The following is a 21686-nucleotide window of genomic DNA, read 5'->3' as shown; positions in this document are numbered from 1 at the left end:
ATTGAATTACTTTTCTACCACCTCTCACAGTCTCAGGCTCTGACAGAACTTGGTAGAGTTTTCAGTTGCATCTCTTTGTTACTAAGGCAAACTCAAGAACTTCCTGATCTACCCTGCTTCACAGCCTTTGGGAGTCTCTGAGAATTTCCCTTCTGTTCTATCTTCTTCCCCTGGCACCTGAACTTCTTCTGGGATGACCACAGGCCCCAGCGACCTGCAGGCTGCACTGTGTCTGAAGATTTTCAGATCCCGAGTGACAAGTACCGAGGGTCATTATGGAGGCTCTCTCCCTATAGTAACTGTTGGCATGCCTGTCATGAGTCAATCATCTTTTTTTTATTGGCATTAACTTATATTGGCAAAGAGAAAGGGACAAAAAACACAAGGAACAGTCTGAGTGAAACCCCAGCTCTCCCAGAGGACTGGTTGCTGGCCAAGCTGCTCAGGACTGTAGCTCAGCAGAGACCAAGACGCTCAAGAACAACAGGACACTCCCATCCCTGGGTGTCCAGGGCCTGTGCAGGAAGCCAGGAAACAAGAGCAGAGAGGAGGCTCAGGCTTACCTCTCAACGGGAAGAGCCTGGACCTAAGACAAAGCTGGCCTGAGCCCTGGCGCCCCCAGCTTGGCTGCACAGACTCAGGCAAGGCCCAGGGCCTCTTGCTGGGCATGGGGTTTTGTTGGTTGGTTGGTTGGTTGGTTTGGTAGGGTGGGACGGTGATCATACTAGGCCTGGCTCATGGGGTCTGCGGATGCCACACAGAGGCAATCAGGAAATGTGCTCCTGCACTGCCTCACGCGGCAGGCACTCAGCGCTGCTGGTATCATATTCATGGTGTGATCTGCAGTGAGCCAGGGAGAAGGAGCAGCTGGGACAGAGGTATTTTAGCCACTATCAGCAAAAGAGCCACAGAGCACAAAGGTTGGACTTGAACCGAGCTCCAGGGCAGCTCACTCCCCTGTGGCCCTCAGATTCTCAGGGGGTGAATATTTAAAAATTAAACAGTGCTTTCCTGCGAGATTGGTCTATAGTTTCAAACAATGTTTTCTTTTCAGTCTTGGTAGTTGTGTTTGTTTTGGTGCTAGGAATTAAACCCAGGGCCTTGTACCTGCCAGACACTCTCTCTCTACCACTGAGCTACTTCCCCCAAACCTTAACTGGGCTTTTTTTTTTTTTTTTTCTTTTTAAGCAATATTCTGGCTTTACTTTTCTATCTCCGTGCACTTGGACATGACTGACCTTTGTCAATATCCGTTTTCTTATCTATGGCATTAGCTCGGGAGCCACCTGAGATGGGGTCTGTGGGGGGGGCTTGGTAAACTGGACCCACCAACAGCTCTGTCACAGTGGCTCTGTCACAGGGCTGGTCCTAGCAGTGTGCCCAGCTTAACGTGTAGAGTGAAACACTTTCAAATTGAAATTAACAGCTTGATTGTTTCTGTTAAGTTTGAATTTTGCAAAATTATGTGATAAAGGCGGCAAAACTGTGGATAAAATTGTTCTAATGAGGTACAAGCATTTAATGTGAAGAAAAATATTTGAAAAACTCAATTACTATCTTAACAAGGTGATAAAATTCACAGAAAAATGGGTGAAAACAGAAACGATTTCAGTGGGACCATCACAGAGCCCATCCCACGGTGTCCCACTGTGTCCTGGATCCCAGACAGCTGACAGACATCATTCTCAGGGCTAACGTGTTGTCTCTTACTGCCCCCTGGTCAAAAACTCCCAGGGGCCCCAGCTCTGCAGACGCTGGGCCACCACCTGGCATGTTACCTTCCTCCTCTCCGACACGGCTGCCTGTTCTCTGCCTGGGCCCTGCTCTCCCTGCAGTTGGCACCCTCCGCCCCATCCCAGCTGCGCTGTCTCCTGGTCTGTGCTCCTCCTCCGCTCCAAACACGCTCCTGCCCTGTCTTCCTCTGTATTTATCTCCCTCTGGTTCATCTATTTTAATCCTGCGAACCCCTGTTTGTGCTTTTAGCCCATCCGTATTGGCTTAGTATTCTGTGATGTTTGTCACTTAAATCTTAGTCTCTCCTAGCGTCCACTCCCAGATCTCTTCCCTGAAGTCCTGGCCGGGTGGCAGCTGGGCTGTAATTGCTGCTGCACCTACAGGAGCTCCTGGTTCCCTATGGGTGGATCTCCCCCCCAGGCAGATTATTCCTACTGTAGGGCCAGGGTGGGCCTTTTATTCCTCCTGCCTTATGTTTTGTTTGTTCTGTGACTCTTTCCAGAAGGGCTTGGAGGGAGTTTACAGCAACAGCATGCACATGTGTGCACAGGCACACACACGTGCACAAATATGGCAAACTATAAACAATAGAAAAAAAAAAAAAAAAAAGATAAGTCTGCAGTGTGGGCTCTGACTTCCTCCCATACCAGGGCCCAACCCAGGTACTCTCTAAAGATCTCAAACCACCAAGACTCAATGCCCTCTGTCCACGCGGAATGTGTTACGGAAACCCTGCTGCTGACAGAGCAGGAAGGGAACCAAACATGAGGAGCAGCAAGGAAGTTACATCAGAAAGAGCCCCAGACCTTGAGTCTGACTTCATTCATTTTTTTCCTTCGTGCAATAGAATTTTTAAGCATCTACTGTATTCGTCAAATGAAGCTTACAGGCACCATTGGTTTGGACTAAGCTCCTGGATTAGGCCCCAACAGACCAGGCTTAGAATCCAAAGGGCTTACTCAGGCCAAAGTTCGCCATCAGCAGACCAAAACCAAGGGTGGCCTGACCCGGGAGAAGCAGAAGAGGAACACCAGTGTCCCAGCAGGCCCTTCTGGGTGACTCTTCACTGAAAGGTCACCCAAGTAGTCGGATACTCACAAATCAGTTATTTTTCTATGGTTTTGTTTCCCAGACTTACAAGGAGAGAGACTTTGAAACAGCTGATCTGCTTTTTGTTCTTTGTTTTTGCTTTTTCCAGACTTTTGTCTATAAAATCAACATCATGGGCTCAACCCATAGGAACATTGTCTTTCAAGCAATAAAGAGTTGCCTAATTCTAGAATCTCACCTAAAGTGAATAAAGATCTTCAAATTAAATTGGTTGTCATTTTGTCCTTTCATAATTACATACTGGTTGTATAACTAATTCTATAACCAAAGAGCACCTTGTCACCTGCCTACCCTCATTTGTTAAAGGAAAATGAAAATAAAAAAGAGGATCAAACACTGTGCCTCTCCTGGGTATGTACAAACATTGATCCTAAGACCTAGTTTTCTTTTCTTTTTTCTTTTAACTTTTAAAAATATTTCATGTATGGGTTTTCAAGGAAATTCGCATTTATGAAGTGAATTAGGTAAATTTAATAATTAACATTTATAAAAAGCAGTCAATCTCTCTGGTCATCAAGTCATTGAAGAAGCAACGCTGTTATGAAGAGAATGTGAACCACGAGGAAATCTCACTACACAGCCACAGAAATATCTAAAATAGAAACATTCACCACATTAAGTACTGGAGAAAATGTAGAATAAGCAGGCCTCTGACCAGTGTGTAAAGTAGTCCAGCCACTCTGGCAAACAGCTTCACAACCTCATAAACAGTTAAAATGGACATCTGTCCTATGATCTAGCAATTCCACTCCCAGTTGTTTATCTGAGAAAGCTAAAAATACTGGTCTACAAAATCCTCGCTTAGGAATGCTCACCGCAGCCTCACTCACAGCAGCCAAATCCAGAAACAATGCAGATGTTATCACAGGAGATAAACATACTTACTTCATGTTCATGCAAAATGTCAGCAATAAACAGAAACACACTCCCTCACATGGACAGCATGGACAAGGCTCAAAGATACCACGCACAGACGGTATTGCTCCACTGATGTGACATCTAGAGCCTGTAGTGGCAGAATTGCTCCTGGGGACAGGGATGAGGAAGAACTGTTGGAAGGGCATGAGGAGAAGTTCTGGAGCAACTTGTGTTGGTACGCACCACCAGTACCGATGGACTTAAAATTGGACCATTTCAGTACATTCAATTCGATTTCATTACCTGGAAAGGTAATGCTGAGGGAGGATTCAGGAGATGGCACGTGTTAAAGCTGGACTGTGGTGACGGTGGCACACCTGTAGCAGAAACCTCTGAACCGTTCATTACAATAAGTCAGTTTTGTGGTTCTTTAATTGCATCTCAAGTAGACAATGCTCAGCTATTAGGACCTGGAGAAAGTCGGCCACCCACAGATTCTGCACAGAACTGGCCTTCTGGGCCGTGTGGTGACATGCACCCAGAGCCTTACAGGAGGGGAGCCTCCTGGCCCAGCAAGGCCGCCTCCGAAATTCACCACAGGAAAGCACCAGAAGGCACACCCCCAAGACCTGGATTTAGAGACGTTCACTCAGTGCTGTTTGTAACAGGGAAAACGGGAAGGCAATGTAATGTCTGTACATAGCACATTAGTGAGGTGAGTATGTGTGTGTGTGTACCTCGGAGGCACTTTAATAATGTTAACTAATAGTGATCAATATGGAAATCTACTCAGAACATATTAGTAGGTTGTAGAAAATATGCAGAAAACAGCATGATTGGTATTACATAGGCTCTAGCTCTTGAGTGCTATGCAGTAGTGTAGCTTCTGTATGCTAATCCTACTCTCATCCAGGACACACGGCAGGGATACACAACAGGTGACAAGTGCAGCTATCTCTGGGTGCAGGAGGATTACTTGTGCCTTTTAAAAAGACATAGGTTATTAACTTTCAAAATAATCTTTAAAGTGGGTCAATAATGAGAGGAGGTAGACATCACTGGGACCGTGGTTCACGTGGGGTAGAGAAGATGATCTGGGGTAGGGATGGCCATGTACTGCATGGCCCTAATGAAAATCTGGAGCAGTGGAAATGTGAAGTTGACTTACGCGTCCGTCACACCATGCCCCGGAGGCAGCTGCGAGGAAAGTACAGCATTCCAGAAGGTGACCTCTGCCTGGTGTTCCTGTCCTCCAGAGCCCGCCACTTCCATTTTCAGACTTGCTTCCATCAGAAGACACTCCCATGGCTATTCTTCTGTGGTATCCTGATCAAATTATTCATCTCAATCCCGGTGAGAGAGCCCTGGAGCTGGATACTGTTTTTCCTTCCCCGGTTTATCAGGCGCAGCCACCTGCTAGACCATTTTGGAACCAGCTTGGACAGAAAGAATTCACATGCTTAGAGAATTCACCTTATATCTAGAATTGCAGAAAGTTCTGTGAAGCTGCCTTTAACAACTCTGATCAGAAGACGAGCAAATCCATGTCCAGGAGCGAAGCACAGCAAGCAGGTGGCTCTGGAGAAAACCGCCCCTCTGAGCAGTCCTTTTGGACAGACAGCTTGAGTTCAGAGCAGGGTCCCCTTAGGCAGGCACTGTCCCATCTGAAAAGTGAAACTGGTGCCCAGAGAGGGTTGTCCAAAGTCAGCCAAAAGTCAGGAGCAAGCTGTGATCCTCTGTCCCACTCGGTGTCGGAAGCTGAGGAAGAAAGGGACAGTGTGTTATGATGGAATACCCCGGGTTAGAAGCCTGGGTCTAGCATTGGCTTTGTCCTTGGTTGGCCAGGCTCCTTGGCCACCCTTCAGGGAACCTGCCTCTTTCCTGTAATGAGGAGGTTCTGGTGGGGAACATTTCGACCAGACACCTATGGTTCTAATAAGCTCCCACCCTCCCTGCCCTTCCCTGGGTTAGTCCTGGTAGGCACTGCCCTGCCTGTCCGTGGCTCTTTGCATGCCCATTCCATGTATGCAAGGTCAAAAAGATGTCCTGTGAGCTGCCCAACCAGGCGCCCAATGTCTCACCCTTATTGTTTCTATTTAGTGAAAGCCTTAATTTTTTTCCCCAACACAACTGGATTAACTAGGCACGTCTATGTCTGTACTCGGAACACTAATAAATATGCTTTGCAAAGTAAATATAAGTTTAATGTTCATTAAACAGACACCAAGAGCCTGGGGATGTGTGGAACAGGAAGAAGGAGGCTCCCGGGCAGCCTGCCTCTCCTAGAGGCTGGGGCTCCGAGGTCCTGGACCAAGAAGAGGAGGAAGAGAATGGGTGCAGAAGAGAGGGTCTTGCCACAGACAGACAGACAGACAGATCAAATGCCACCCAAATGGCAGTTTCCAACTCCAATTGACTCCAATGGCCCGACAAGGTAGAGACATCGCCAAAGTCAAACGGCCATCTGTGTGTCCAAGGCTGGGTTTGGTCACACCAGAAGTTTCTGTACCAGATGCCTGTCCTCTGGATTTCACCTAATATCCTTGGTTATGATCTTGCTTCAATAGGGTTGAATTTTGAACTCCTAAACCAAACTTTTGGTAAGGGTCTTCTCTTGTGGAAGTCCTTCACACTATTTGAAAAAGTCTTGCAAATGTTTATGATTTTATTTTAACATACAATACACAATGATAAAAATAAATGTTTTCAGATAGGATGCTGTTAGAATATTTCACTTTCTCAGGTTATAAAAGTAAAAAATGTCACTAAGAATATTATTTAATATTTCTTTATCAAAATGTCTTGTCACGGTGTTTGTTTCTAGAGAACATGCAGTTAAGCCAATGGTTCCTGTGATTAAAGAGCCTCTGTCCTAAGGAGACAGGAAGTGCCTCTTGTGTTTGGACAAAGTTTTGTTTCACAGTCGTGGAATCAGAAATGTGCCCCATTACTGTCACCAGTGCCCAGCCTGAGACGCAGGCCAACAAGCACACACACAGATCAAATACACGAATGGCATTCTCAAGCAGCCTGAGAAAATCGATAAAATCAGATCGCGACTCTGGTCAGTGAGCACATGATAATGTCTGAGCTAACATTTAAACAAATATTTGTTTCAGAGGGGATTAAACATAGAAGTATAATATAAATTTCAGATACACTACAGGCATGGCTTGAGAATACCACTTGGAGCACGTAACCCATGGACACAGTATCACCTCACCTGGTAGCAGCACACACTAATTGCAGAGTTATTATTTCCCTGCGAAGTTTCTATTTTAAATGACTGAATGAATTTGTACTTACAAAATCTAGAATATTTAAACTATGAGGAACCCACTAGATTAACAAGTATAATTTCCCTCATTTTCCAAAACCTGAGAGCCACATAGTTTTCTTTTCATACTTTGCTTAACGTCAGCATTTAACAACTAGAATTCAAAGTCTCTCAGAACTGGTCCTGTTCCAGAGTGCCAGGATCCCATGACACACTTGGATTCTGTACCTTGCCCTCAACATATTCATATAAAAGTTAAAATGTAAGTCTATAAAGAGGTCAATGTCCGTCAGCAATGAATCGACCAATAAATCTCACCTATTTTTTAAGTTATCCATCACAATTTACTTGCTCATTCCAACAATCTTTTTAAAGAAAGTTTGGTTTTTAGATTTGTTTTGTTATTGTTGTTAAGATATCCTGCAGTTTAATTTATAAATCAAGGTACAGACAAGGTCTTCTTTATTCTGTAGGTTTAATAAATATTTTCAGAGGAAGATCATTGTTTTTACTAGCCCAATCATAACATCAGTTATGTGAGATAGAAGATATCTATGTATCCTTATTTATCCTCTATCAAATAGGACATTGTTAAAATAGTGCACTTCCACCAGGCATGATAGCACCTGCCTGTAATCCCAGTGACTTAGAAGGCTAAGGAAGGAGGATCCAAAGTTCAAGGCCAGGCTCAGCAACTTAGCAAGATCCTTACTCAAAATAAAAACCAAAAGGGCTGGAGATACAGCCCAGTGGTAGAGCATCCCTGGGTTCAATCCCTAGTACCCAAACAAAACAAAACAATAAACGCTTCCTACACAGCTTTTCAAAATAAAAATGAGACCCAAAAAATCCACCTTAAATTTCCTTATCAAAAGTTCTTGCTATAATATTATACATATCTCCTTCTTGCCTTCTAAAGATTTGAGTAGTTCTTTGAGAGCAAACTTTTCAAATGACTCCACAGGGGCTGAGAGTTGTTAGAAAGTAACTGACACCAGGAATCAACTCTGGACTTTTCCTCCCACAAAGGCACTGGGGAAGTAAGACGTTCCTTGAGTCAGAATCTTAAATACTCATGTGCACTTCGAATGTTGTTGGTTTGGAGTCTTTACTAGTTCTAAAGGTGTTCAAATTAAGGGACTGGGACACCATCAAGGGCCGAGAGTCATCCGTTAAGATCTCCATCACTTAATTAGCGGGTACGGCCAAGCCCTCAGCACATTACACTTTGATAAGGGAAAGTAAAATATTCTCCCAAGAAATCCTGTTTGTCAAATACTTTCCACATGGAATTCCAGTTGCAGATATATTTTTGGCAAGGAAACAGCAGGGAGCTGAGAACCGGGCTCATGCCAGCTCTGCGGACTCCAGTGACCAGCGTAGAAAGCCTGGCCTGGAGAAGGCCATGCAGATACTGGGGGTGGAGTCCATGGAGGAAGGGCAGGTGCTCCTGAGGCAGGTGCTCCTTAGCTGCGTGGCCCCCTGGCCACTCCCAGACTCCTGGGCAAGGAGTGTTGTGACCCCAGAGAGGTAGAGATAGTGTTGGAGACAGTGACAACAGGGGAGGGGAGAGGCTGAGACCCTAAGAAACTGCCCCCTCAGTGTAGTGAACCCACAGGGGGCGTGACCTGGGTCAACCATGGCCACCCTAAGGTCCACACACACCAGCCTTCAGAGCAGCTCAGAACCTTCTTGAACCAGATGCTGGTGGCATCTGGAGCACATCAGCATCCCAGAGTGTAGGCTCGGCTGGTGCTCTCAGCCCAGCAGCAGGGGAGGGGGAAAGTGAGCTTGAAAGAAAATCCCTGTGATCTATGCGACAACATGGAGGATCTCAAATAACCACAACAAGGGAAAGAAGTCAGGTTTTAAAAGTTGAGAACATAGCCTCTGATTGCATTGATATATAACCCTAGAACATGCAGGCTGACCTATAGTGACAGAAAGCAGATCACTGGCTGCTTGAAGGTGAGGGGCAGGGTGACAAGGGGGCACAAGGAAACATGGAAATGAGGGGTTCAGGCAGAGGAGAGACGGGCATGCTCACCATCTGGAAGTGGTGATGACTTCACGGGCGTTTTCATATATCAGACTTACCAAACTGTATGCTTTAAGTATGGATGATTTCTCGTCTGTCAAGTGTACTCTCATGAAAAGAGATCCAGAGGCTTAGCTCTCTTGCAGAGAATCTGACTGAGTTGGACCAGGGTGTGATCTGGGCATCAGAATCTTTAAAGGTCTCCCCAAGAGAGGGGATGGAGGATGGGAGGAAAAGGGGGGGGTATTATGAACCATTGTCAATTTCCATGCATGTATGAATTTGTCGGGGTGAATCCAACTGCTATATGGAACTATAAAGGTCTAATAATAATAATAGAAAATGTTTAAATCAATTAATGAAAACAAAGTCTCCCCAGATGATTGGGAGTGCTGACTTTAGGTACAGAACCTCATGGCCATAATCAGGACCTTGGTTATATGCAATGATATTGGAAGCCACTAACCCTTGGTAGGAACCCAAGTCAGAAACTCCCTTGCCAGAATTAACATTGTCAAAAATGACGGTACTACCAGAAGCATTATATAGTTTAATGCAATTCCTCTTAAAATACCAATGACATTCTTCATAGAAATAGGAAAAGCAATCATGAAATTCATTTGGGAAAATAAGAGATCCAGAATAGCCAAAGCAATTCTTAGCAAGATAAGTGAAGCAGGAGGCATCACAGGACCAGACCTTAAATTATACTTCAGAGCCATAGCAACAAAAATGGCATGGTATTGGCACCAAAACAGACATGCAGACCCATGGAACAGAATAGAAGACACAGGGACACACCCACATAAACACAGCTATCTCCTACTAGACAAAGGAACCAGAAATATACACTGGAGAAAAGACAGCGTCTTCAACAAATGATGCTGGGAAAACTGGAAAGCCACATGTAGCAAAATGAAATTAAATACCTCTCTCTCACCTGTACAAAACTCAACTCAAAATGGATCAAGAACTTAGGCACTGTTAGAACAGAGACCCTGCTCCTAATAGAAGAAAAAGTAGGCCCAAATCTTCACCATGTTGGCTTAGGAACTGACTTCTTTAACAAGACCCCTAAAGCACAAGAAGTAAAACCAAGAATCAATAAATGGGATGGAATCAAACTAAAAAGCTTCTTTTCAGCAAAGGAAACAATCAATAATATGAATAGACAGCCTACAGAATGGGAGAAAATTGTTATCACATGCACCTCAGAGGGTTAATCTCTAGGACAGATAAAGAACTCAAAAAACTTAACCCCCCCAAAAAAAATACAAATAACCCAATCAAAAAATGGCCTAAGGAAATGAACAGACACTTCACAGAAGAAGAAATATAATCAACCAGCAAATATATGAAAAACTGTTTGACTTCTCTAGCAATTAGAGAAATGCAAATCAAAACTACACTGAGCCAGGCACAGTGGTGCATGCCTATAATCCCAGTGGCTCAAGAGGCTGAGAAGGATTGCGAGTTCAAAGCCAGTCTCAGCAATTTATCAAGGCACTTAGCAACTTGGTGAGACCCTATCTTTAAATAAAATATTTTTAAAAGGGCTGGGGATGTGGCTCAGTGATTAAGCACCCCTGTGTTCAATCCCCAATACCCTGACCCACAAAAGATCTACACTGAGATTTCATCTCACTCCAGTCAGAATGGCAATTATCGAGTACAAGCAACAATAAATGTTGGTGAGGGTGTGGGGATAAAGGTAAATACATACATTTTTGGTGGGACTGCAAATTGGTGCAACCAGTCTGGAAAGCAGTAAGGAGATTCCTCAGAAAACTTGGAATGGAACCACTTTGACCCAGTTATCCTACTCCTCAGTTTATACCCCAAGGACTTAAAATCAGCATACTACAGTGACGCAGCCACATCAATGTTTATAGCAGCTCAACTCATAAGAGCTAAACTATAGAAACAACCATAGTTTGTTTGGATAAAGATGAATGGATAAAGAAGATATGATATATATACACAATAGAATATTACTCAGCCCTAAAGAAGAGTGAGATTATGGCATTTGCAAGTAAATGGATGGAACCGGAGAATATCATGCTAAGCAAAATAAGCCAATCCCAAAGAACCAAAGGCTGAATGTCTTCTCTGATATACAGATACTAATTCATAGTAAGGTGGGGGGAGACTAGGGAAAAATAGAGGTACTCTGGATTAGACAGAGGGGAGTGAAGGGAGGGGAGGGGGTATCTGGGCAGGAAGGACAGTGGAATGGATTGGATGTTATTACCCTATGTGCTTATATGATTGCACAACTGGTATAATTCTACATCATGTACAACCAGAAGAATGAGAAGTTACACTCCATTTATATATGATGTGTCGAAATGCATTCTATTATCATGTATAACTAATTAGAATAAATTTTAAAAAATAGATCAAAAAGAAAGAAAGAATGAACCCCCACCTGTCAGCCCCAGTGCCCTGTGGGAACATGGGCCCTTTCAGACAAGCAGTTTCCCGGGCTGCTCTTAGGAATTCTCATCAGAAGAGTCCTCTGGGCCATTTCCGCATCGAAGCATACCACGTACTTCTGAAATGAGAGGACATTTACGTCCTTCCACACATCCCAGTTTTCTTCCTGTGTCTACTGATAGCACTGGTGGTGGGTGGTTTCCTGTGCTCTGGAGGAATCTGTCACACTTGGACCTGGGTCTGCTCGTTTGCAGAAGAGAAGCAGACAAGACAGGCCTCTTCCCCTCTTGGAGCCCAAGGTCCGGGGGAGGAGGGCGGAAAGAAAGGCAGTGTGGCTGCGGCCCACCTGGGAAGGCGAGAGAGCCCTACTCTCTGGACAGAGCCTCCAGGCCTTGCTTTGGGAATCAGAAGTCTATTCACAGATCAAACCTTTTAACTTTTCCTGAGGGTCATCTCCCAAACCACCACCCCTTAGTCTCCAAAGCCTACACAGGGCAAGGCCAGAGAAGAGCTCGTCTTTGGCTCAGGCCTGAGCTCATGGCTGCAGGAACAGCACTGTGCTCACAGAGCCCACTGAGGACCAGGAGGAAGGACTCTGTGTCTCCACGTTGCCATGGGGACTTCTGGCCGTGCTCACAGAACGCTCTGCACATCCTGACTCTTTTTAAAAAGAGAAAATAGTTCCCTTTTCCAAAGCCTAAATGGGGAGTGAGGTGAGGGCCAGAGGGGAAATCGAAGGTCTGTGAGGGTGAGAAGTGGGGACTAGGCACAGGTGGGCTAAAGCAGAATGAGGACCGCCCTCCTCCAGGCAGGGAAGGGAGGCCACTCCGACACCTGGGCAGAGCCTCCCTCCGCAGGCTTTCCTCATGCAAAGTGTGTCCTGCAGGAGGAGTAGATCTGAGATTTACAAAATGCTTTCTCAATTTCTTGGGCTATAACCTTCCAATCAGAAGTACCCGGGAAGCACTCCCTCTGAGGGCCCGAGACACCATGAAATGGGGTCCCTTTAAGGACCTTTCCATCCGAGGATGGGGACCCTCTGCACATGGTGCACCACTTTCTCTGTAGGCTCTCAGGGCACCTGGGCCTCTCCTCCCTGGGAATACAATCTGGCCTTCCCTGATGGCCGTCCAGACATTACCCCCAAGACTCTATGGAAGAGCTGTCCCTGTGTTTCCTATCAACAAGAGCACAGCCAGTCTGCCTTTGATGTCCCCAGAGTTACCTGATCACCCAGATGACACTGAACAGAACTAGGGGCCTGGGAGACAGCAGCTAAGCCTGACATCTGCCCAAGGCCAGCAGAGAGGGCTCCAGGAGTTATATGAGCGTCTAGGTCCATCCAACCTACCATCTGTCGCTGGCTTACCGTGCCACCTGGGGTCATTGACTTCCCCACTCTGCACCATCTGTGAAATGTGCCTAATAGTACACCATGTCCTTCAGCCCCTCCTTCATCCTCTCCTGCCCTCCTCTCCCTCCCTCTCCCTCTCTCCACACATCTCTCTCTCCCTCTCCCTCACTCCCCCCACCCGGGTCTCCTATAGAAGAGAGATAACATGTCTGTAAAGTGCTTTGAGCTCCTTGGAGATAGAAGGTCTATAAATATAAGCTGTTATCACTGTTGCCATGGAAACACACACAGAACCGTGCTCCGTTCCTGCCTCTGCTGAGCATAACTCTGGCCTCCCTGCCCCGCTGGCAGTTAAACAATCAATGGCCCTTCCAAGCTCTGCAACCAGGCAGCAGGCGAGGACCCAGGACAGAACTGTTTTGATACTCAACTCCTCTTCTTGTCACTTTTCACAAAGTACGCTTCTTTACTAAGGTAGAGGATGGTGTGGCTTGGCCAGAGCTAGCTGTTAAACCAATGATGTGAATTATTGCAGGTTTAATTAACTCGCAGCCACTCCACCCAGCCGCCAATCTGTGGTTTCTTCTACCCATTTCCTATCTTTGCTCCCAGTCCTGACTACCGATTTCAGAGTGCAGGCTGCCCCAGTGCTGGGGTGGAGCGGATGAAGCGTCTGCTCCCGTCTCTTGGTCTGTGGCCTCTGGAGAACAGAGTGAGGCCTTTCCCACTCTTGTCTCATCCCACAGGGCAGATGCCACCTGGTGCCCAGCAGATGCCATGTGGCGGTTGGTGAGTAACCTGCTGTCCTCTTCCGTCCTGCGGGGACAGGTGCTGAGCACCACCTGTGCAGCAGGCTGGTCTGGACTGGAGACCCCAGAGCACACTGGAGACCCCCGGCGGCTGGTCTGCTTCCCCACACTGTCAGCTGAAGGGCATGGGCCACTCCCATGCTGGTTTCAGGTGGTCCCAAGAGAGCCTAAAGCTTGATACTGGACAGTCCAGAGTCACTGATCTTCCTGAGCCTCGGTTCTCCACGCTGTAAAATCAGAACTGCACTATCTCCCAGGTTGTGGTGACGGCTGAGCAGGATCTACACGGAAATCCATCGCTGGTTGGCTCCAGTAGGTGACTGACACATGTTGGTCCCCTTGCCTTGGCTTGCCATGCACATGAAGAGCCATCTATTTTGAAGAGCACACTTGCTTGTTTATTCTGAAGTCCTGGCTGCTGTTCCAGTCTCACTGAGACGGGGGCATGTGATTTGCTGCCATCAGAAAGGGGGGTCGGAAGATGTGAAGGGACAGGAGATACTCAAGCACTTGAGGGACCAGGAAGGACCTGCTGCGGGATGTGCAGGATTCAGTGCAAAATGAAAACACAGGGCACGGCTAAACAATCATTTAAATTTCCAGAGGATGACATCTGAGTGGCTCAGGAGCCTAAGGCAGGAATATCCTGAGTTCAAAGCCAGCCTCACAAAAGCAAGGCACTGAGTAACTCAGTGAGACCCCGTGTCTAAACAAAATACAAAATAGGCTGGGGATGTGACTCAGTGGTAGAGTGCCCCTGAGTTCAATCCCTCGTACCCATCCCCCCCTAAAAACAATCAGCTTCAATTCATCTAGGTAAAGACTCTTCTATGAATACCAGGAAAGTCACACCCTGGCAAAAACAAATGGTGTAAGGCCCATCTTGATCATATTCCTTATCGGACCATGCCTAGGTCCTTTTAAGCTGAGGCCCCTGCACAGCTGCCGAGGTTGCATCCTCGTGAAGCCAAGCGCACAGGTGAACTTGGCCTGGTGGCTCCCAGTTGTGGTGCAGGAGGTCACAGCGACAGTATTCATACAAGCTGTTTGGGGTATCATATAGGTCTAATATGACAACGGAAGGACCAGGAATGTTCATACAATGACTAGAATACACTGGATTCATGTTCTAGGCTAAATGTGAACTGTAGTAAATAAAGGTCATTTCAGGAGGAAAAGGCTCATACAAACAAGTGACCCCTATGGAGCAGTTAATGCCAGCATCAAACACAGGACAATTGTGCTCAGAGTTTCAAAGTGTTTCTGCATCCTTGCTCACAGAGAGGAGGAGGAGGAGGAGGAAGGAAAATTATCAAGAATGTAAAGGACATAAAAAAGAATATCAAGGACATCAGTTTGTTTGATCACTATGTATTAATCCCCCACTGTATACAAGGCATGGTGCAGACCAAGCAAGAGAAAGGAAGGTGTCTTCAGTCACAAGGTGAGAAGGTCAGGCCACATGACCTCTAAAGTCCCTCTCAGCTCTGACCTCTTAGGGTTCGTTGGCAAAGGAACAGAGTCCACCTCACAAGACACCAAAGTCTAGAGCCACAGCGGAGACAAGGCAAAGCTGCTCTATGTAGACTGGTGATCATGGGTGCGTTTAGTGAAGGGTTATGATAAACTAAGGGGAATCACCAGAAAAACCCCAATCGGATTTTGTAAATATTTTTTTAAAATAAAGTCAACGTTTGGCCTCCATCCTCCCCGCACCTGGTGAGGTCTAATCCATCCTGCGTTTCTTGGCTTTGTCTCTGGTTGGTCACACTTCCACGGGCTATGCCTTGATGACACACAATTTCCAGTAAGACAGTGGGACCACTGCAATTCCATGTTGTTCTGCTCACCGTGGGCCTTACAGAAGGTGGGAAGAAGGGGTGGGGACTGGGCTCTTCATCAGGCCATGCCATTGTGTGCCAGGCACTGCCATACACTTTTAATCCTCAAATGAACTGGAAAGGAATTAATATTTCCACTTGGAAAAAACTGAAGATTAATTTTCCCGGGTCACTAATAACTAATAGGAGGGAACGAAAACTTGATCAAACTTTGTCGGTGTTTAAAGCTGTGGTAAAATCTGCTTCAGTGATAGGCACAGTGGCATATGCCTGTAATTCCTGCAGCTCAGGAGGCTGAGGCAGGAATATCACAAATTCAATGCCATCTTCAGCAAACGTGAGGCTCTATTGCTGAGAAGAAGCTTTTTAGTTTGAATCCATCCCATTTAATTGATTCTTGATATTAATTCTTGCGCTATAGGAGTCTTGTTAAGGAAGTTGGGGCTTAATCTGACATGATGAAGATTTGGGCCTACTTTTCTCCTATTAGACACAGTGTCTCTGGTTTAATTCCTAGGTCCTTGATCCACTTTGAGTTGAATTTTGTGCATGGTGAAAGATATGGGTTTAATTTCATTTTGTTGCATATGGATTTCCAATTTTCCCAGCACCATTTATTGAAGAGACTATCTTTTCTCCATTGTACGTTTTTGGCACTATTGTCCAATGTAAGATAACTGTAATTATGTGGGTTAATCTCTGTGTCCTCTATTCTGTACCTTTGGTCTACCAGTCTGTTTTGGTGCCAATACCAGGCTGTTTTGTCACTATTGCTCTGTAGTATAGTTTTAAGTTCTGGTAACGCCAACTGCTTCACTCTTCTTGCTAAGGATTGCTTTAACTTTCTGGGTCTCTTACTTTTCCAGATGAATTTCATGATTGCTTTTTTTATTTCTATGAGGAATGTCATTGGGATTTTGATTGAATTGCATTAAATCTGTATAGTGCTTTCGGTAGTGTGGTCATTTTGACAATATTAATTCTGCCTATCCAAGAGCTAGGTAGATCTTTCCATCTTCTAAGGTCTTCTTTAATTTCTTTCTTTAGTGTTCTGTAGTTTTCACTGTAGATATATTTTACCTCTTTTGTTAAGTTGATTCCCAAGTATTTTTTTTTATGAGACTATTATAAATGAGGTAGTGTTCCTTGTTTCCCTTTCAGAGGATTTGTCACTGATGTACAGAAATGCCTTTGATTTATGGGTGTTGATTTTGTATCCTGCTACTTTGCTGAATTCATTAACTAGTTCTAGATTTTTTCTGGTGGAATTTTTTGGGTCTTCTAGGTATAGAATCATATCATCAGCAAATAGTGCTAATTTGAGTTCTTCGTTACCCATCCATATCCCTTTAATTTTTCTCATCTAATTGCTCTGGCCAGTGTTTCAAGTAATGGTGAAAGAGGACATCCTTGTCTTGTTCCAGTTTTTAGAGGGAATGCTTTCAATTTTTCTTCATTTAGAATGATGTTGGCCTGGGGCTTAGCATAGATAGCTTTTACAAAACAATCTGTGAGGTGAATAGAGAGCCTACTAATTGGGAACAAATTCTTACCACACACGTCAAAGCACTAATCTCTAGAATATATAAAGAACTCAAAAATCGTAACAACAAAAAGACAAATAACCCAATCAATAAATGGGCAAAGGAACTGAACAGACACTTTTCAGAAGAGGATATACAATCAATCAACAAATATAGGAAAAAATGTTCAGCATCTCTAATCTAGCAATTAGAGAAATGCAAATCAAAACTACTCTAAGATTTCATCTCACTCCAATTAGAATGGCAGTTATCAAGTATATAAACAATAAGAGTTCTTGAGGATGTGGGGAAAAAGGCACACTCATATACTGCTGGTGGGACTGCAAATTGATGCAATGAATATGGAAATCAGTGTGGAGAATCCTTGGAAAACTGGGATTGGAACCACCATTTGACTCAGCTACCCTACTCCTCAGTCTATACCCAAAGGACTTAAAAACAGAATACTACAGGGACACAGCCACATCAATGTTTATAGCAGCACAATTCACAATAGTTAAACTGTGGAACCAACCTAGATGTACTTCAGTAGATGAATGGATCCAAAAAATGTGGCATAAATACACAATTGAATATTACTCAACATTAAAAGAAAATAAAATCATGGAATTTGCAGGCAAATGGATTGAGCCGAAGAATATAATGCTAAATGAAATTATCCAATCCCAAAAAACCAAATGTGAATGATTTATATGATTTAAGGATGCTGATTCATAATATGCTGTGTGTGGGGGGTAAGGGTGAGAGGATTCAATGAACTCTAGACAAGGCAAAGGGGAAAGGGGAGGGAGTGGAAGGGAGAGGGCATAGCGGTAGGAAAGACGGTGGAATGTGATGGTCATCATGACCCTGACCCTAAGTATATGTATGAAGACACAAAGGATGTGACTTTACTTTGTGTATAACCAGAGATATGAAAAATTGTGTAATATGAATTGTAATGCATTCTGTTGTATAACATATTGAAATTTAAAAATTTTAAAAAGTGAGGCTCTAAGCAACTCAGTGAGATCCTGCCTCTAAATAAAATACAAAATAGGGCTGGGGTGTGGCTCAGAGGTCAAGTGCCCCTGAGTTCAATCCCTGGTACCCTCACCTCCAAAAAGTCAGCTTTAATACATTTAAATAAAGACTCTTTTATTAATACCAGGAATTATTAATTATTAATACTAGGAATTTTATTCATACCTTGGCAAAAGAAATGGCCCGTCTCAATCATATTCTTATCAGTGGACAGAGGAGAAGGGGGAATGAGGACCACCATGAGTGAATCAGTAATTAATCAAGAGCCAACCATATTGTGCCCCAGCCTTATTGTTGGACTCCAAGAGGACCCATTTTCCCCTGCAACTTAGTTTCACTATCAGATAAAGAGGACGAGGACGAGGAGCTTCCTGTGTTGGCTCAGTAGGATAGAACACAGATGTGCTCTTGGCTCCCACATGCAAGAGGGGGCATCTCCGAGGGGGTGTGAGAGCGACGGAGGGGAAGACCACGGACCTTGACATCGTCACAGCGACCCTTCCCCTCTAGGCTGCCTGATGTGTTCCTTGAGCCACTGTCGTTGGGGTCTCTGCTACACTGACTTGTATCTTAAAAGAACTGCGGGCCAGTCTAGAGATGAACTTTCCCTGGAGTCAGGGCCCACCTCATCCACGCGGCCACCACTGGGTGAATGGGGCACCCTGGCAAAACAGCAGTACAGGGAGCACTTCTAGTAGTGGCTGCCCACCACAAGACACTGAAGCATTTGAACTCACAATCTGTTGCTTGGTGGAGGTTCCTGAAAATCCTCCACCCGGAAGACATTAATTCTATAAGCATCATATTCTAAAATTCCCCGTGGATCACCTTCTGTAGGGGCACGTCATCTATTCTTGGACATCAGATGCTGAGATCATTTCTAACTACAGCACAGGAGCCTTTTATACATGCCAGGGTGCCAGCCCTCAAACTCGGATGCACATCTGCATCAAATGAAGGACTTGGAAATGGATTCCTGCCTCCACACCAAGAATTTCAGATTCAGCAGGTCAGGAGCGGGGTCTGCAATTTACGTTTCTAACAAGTTCTCAGGCTGCTGGTACTGCTGGTCTGGGGACTATGCTTTGAGATCTACTGACACAGAGCATGTGCCTCCTGCCACTGCCACATGATATTCAGAAAGCACACCACTGTCACTGGTGTGGCTCAGTCTTATAGCCAGATGCTAATGGCAGCACTCAGCGCCATACTATTTTAATATATTCAAAGGACAGGGATGCACATCCACTCTGTCATGCAGCAAGTAGTCAAATACATAATTTATTTAACAAATATTCTAAGTGCTTATTTTGAGTCAGACTTGAGTGCCAGGGGGGACAAAGCGGACAAAAATATCAGATCTCACGAAGCTTTGATTCAAGTGCAAAAATCTATCATTTATTGAGCTTCTATTAAGTCCTAAGCCCTTTACATTAATGGCTTCAGGTTTCCACAGAGACAATCACATACAGTCATGATTGTGTCCAGTTTCACAATGAGAGCAGGAAGCCTGAGAGTTAAGTAACTCTCCCAGACCTAGATGCTCAGTCTCCACCCGCGCACCTCCCACAGCACCACGGTGAAATACATTTGCCTAACTGGGAAGGGACTTCTAGATGGAATGCCCTACATTTTGTCAGCAAAATTCTTTTTTCTTAGAAAAAGGATTCTTCATTCCCATGACCTGAAAAGATCCCTGAAGGGTTGGGGATCGTATCTGTAAGAACCCAAGGGCTGGGTTGGGAGATCATGGCCTACCAGGAGGGAGTAGTTTGTAACTCCTGCTCATAACTATTTTCTGAACCCCCTGGCCAGGCAGGTTGCTGTTCTGAACCTTTGGGGTTCAGAAGTTTACTCTAAACAGCAACCTTACATGCAACCAGCAGGTTAAAACTAGAGATGCCTCCCTCCTGCCATCATTTGTTCAAGCAACATCCTGAACCTCCTGTGCTCCAGGCACTGTGTTGGTCACTGTGGAGAATTCAGAGGTGAGACGTGGTCCACACTGGCAAGGGGCTCACCTATAAGCACAGCTGGACAAATTACTCCAGGTCCTGGACTTGTACCTCTGGGTACTCATGTTTTGAGGTTTGCAGGGGTGTACTTTTATCTTTATTCATGCTCCCAGATCATTTGTTTTTAGTGGAGCTATTAATAACGGGAGTTGGGTATTTAGTGAGACAATACAGTGACTTATTTAAAAAAGAAAAAGAAATGACAGTCATTTTTCAAGATTTTGCTAAAATACTTTTAAAAATCAGGAGGGTCCTGGGGCATTGAGAGAAAGGGGGAAACATCCATGGAAGGTAAAGAATCTGTGATCCTTAACAAAAGACAGGAGCCTGCCCTCAAGGAGGCCCAGGGTAGAGGATCCTGATGAGGAAGAGGAGAGCTCTGGAGTGGAGTAAAAGGAGCAGCACAAGGTGGCAGCAAGGGAGAAACGCAGACACCCGGTGCGGCTCTTGCTCTGGGCTTTCCTGCCCTTTGCAGTTAAATGGCTCCTTTAGAGCATCTCAACTTCAGCACACAGGATGCTCTGCTGTTTGCTTTTGTTGTTGTATTTTTTTTTTTAAGAAATCAAAGATTAAAGTTGGCCAACTCCCTGGTTTGGACAGTGTTAATAGGAGATTACATGCCTGATTAGCTTGGAGCCTTGAAATCAGACTTGAGGTACTGCAGAGGACTCAGCATTATGTCACGGGTCTATGTGGGGATGAGGGCTTGGTGGGGCAAGGAGAGAGAACAAGTAACTGGTAACAGTCAAGTCTCTGTTTCTGTCTCTCAAACCTCTGCGCAAAGGTGCCATCGCGAACACACTGTGAACACTGCTCTATTTTCACATAACCTTGACTTCCTAAACTCCATACACAGCTGTCTCCAAATTTTCCCTGGCATTTTTCAAATCTCAAAGAGTAAAATAGTGTTGTATGCTTCTTTCTAATTTAAGAACACTGAGGTAGCTCGTTCACAATAGTCTCATCCACAAGGCTCATTCCTACACTCAGCTTGAGGCTTTTAATGATGTTGCTGTCCTGACTCCCCAAATTCCTCACACGCCCTACAGTGGCACGTCTCAAATATTAAAGTTAACAATTACCTGGGAGGCTTGTTCCCTTGCAGATTCCTGAGCCCTATCCTGATAATCTGGTTCAGTAGGACAGGATAAATACCAGGAATCTGCATCCAAGGAAGTTAACCAGGTACATTTGAGGGACAGCTGGTGGTTGGTATATTGAGACACTATGTGATTCCATTAGGATTGGAGACACAGGTGCAGGGGAACCACTTCATCCATTTAACTAAATTACCACATGCAGAATATTTACCCTTCACTGTGCTAAGACACAGAAGAGACATGGAGAGTCTCTTCTCATGACATTAAAGTGTACGTCAGTAATCCACTTGAAGAACCCCATCTGCAACGCATGGCACAAAGCAGAATCACACAGTGTCCAGAAGACCTCAGGCTCACGCATTTTCCCTAGTTCCTGAGTACAAGGACATTTCCTCTGAAGGCTTAGTAGGGATCATCCAGCCAAGAGGAGAGAGACGGACCTTACAGACTACGAGGGAATGGCCCATGCGAAGGCCTTGTGGCCAGAGGGAGTTTGGAGTAGCCAAAGTTACCCAGTGTCTTCAGTAATGGGGACTCCAATGTTAGT

The 21686-nt window shown here is 45.0% G+C and overlaps 1 long non-coding RNA gene across 4 annotated transcripts in view; it reads right to left on the bottom strand.

The window, feature by feature from the left end:
- Nucleotides 1-21686, bottom strand: part of LOC308652598 — a 184948-nt gene that overhangs the window by 152790 nt on the left and 10472 nt on the right. For all 4 annotated transcript variants that reach the window (XR_014022831.1, XR_014022832.1, XR_014022833.1 and 1 more), the window contains exon 2: nucleotides 4871-5460. This is a non-coding gene — a long non-coding RNA (uncharacterized lncRNA). The remainder of the gene's footprint in view (nucleotides 1-4870; nucleotides 5461-21686) is intronic.

This window comes from Spermophilus citellus, assembly GCF_964194105.1.
Source record: "Spermophilus citellus genome assembly, chromosome: 6".
In the NCBI taxonomy this organism is placed as follows: domain Eukaryota; kingdom Metazoa; phylum Chordata; class Mammalia; order Rodentia; family Sciuridae; genus Spermophilus; species Spermophilus citellus.
Note: the sequence above shows the minus strand (reverse complement) of the source record. Positions and strands in the feature narration are given on the sequence as shown.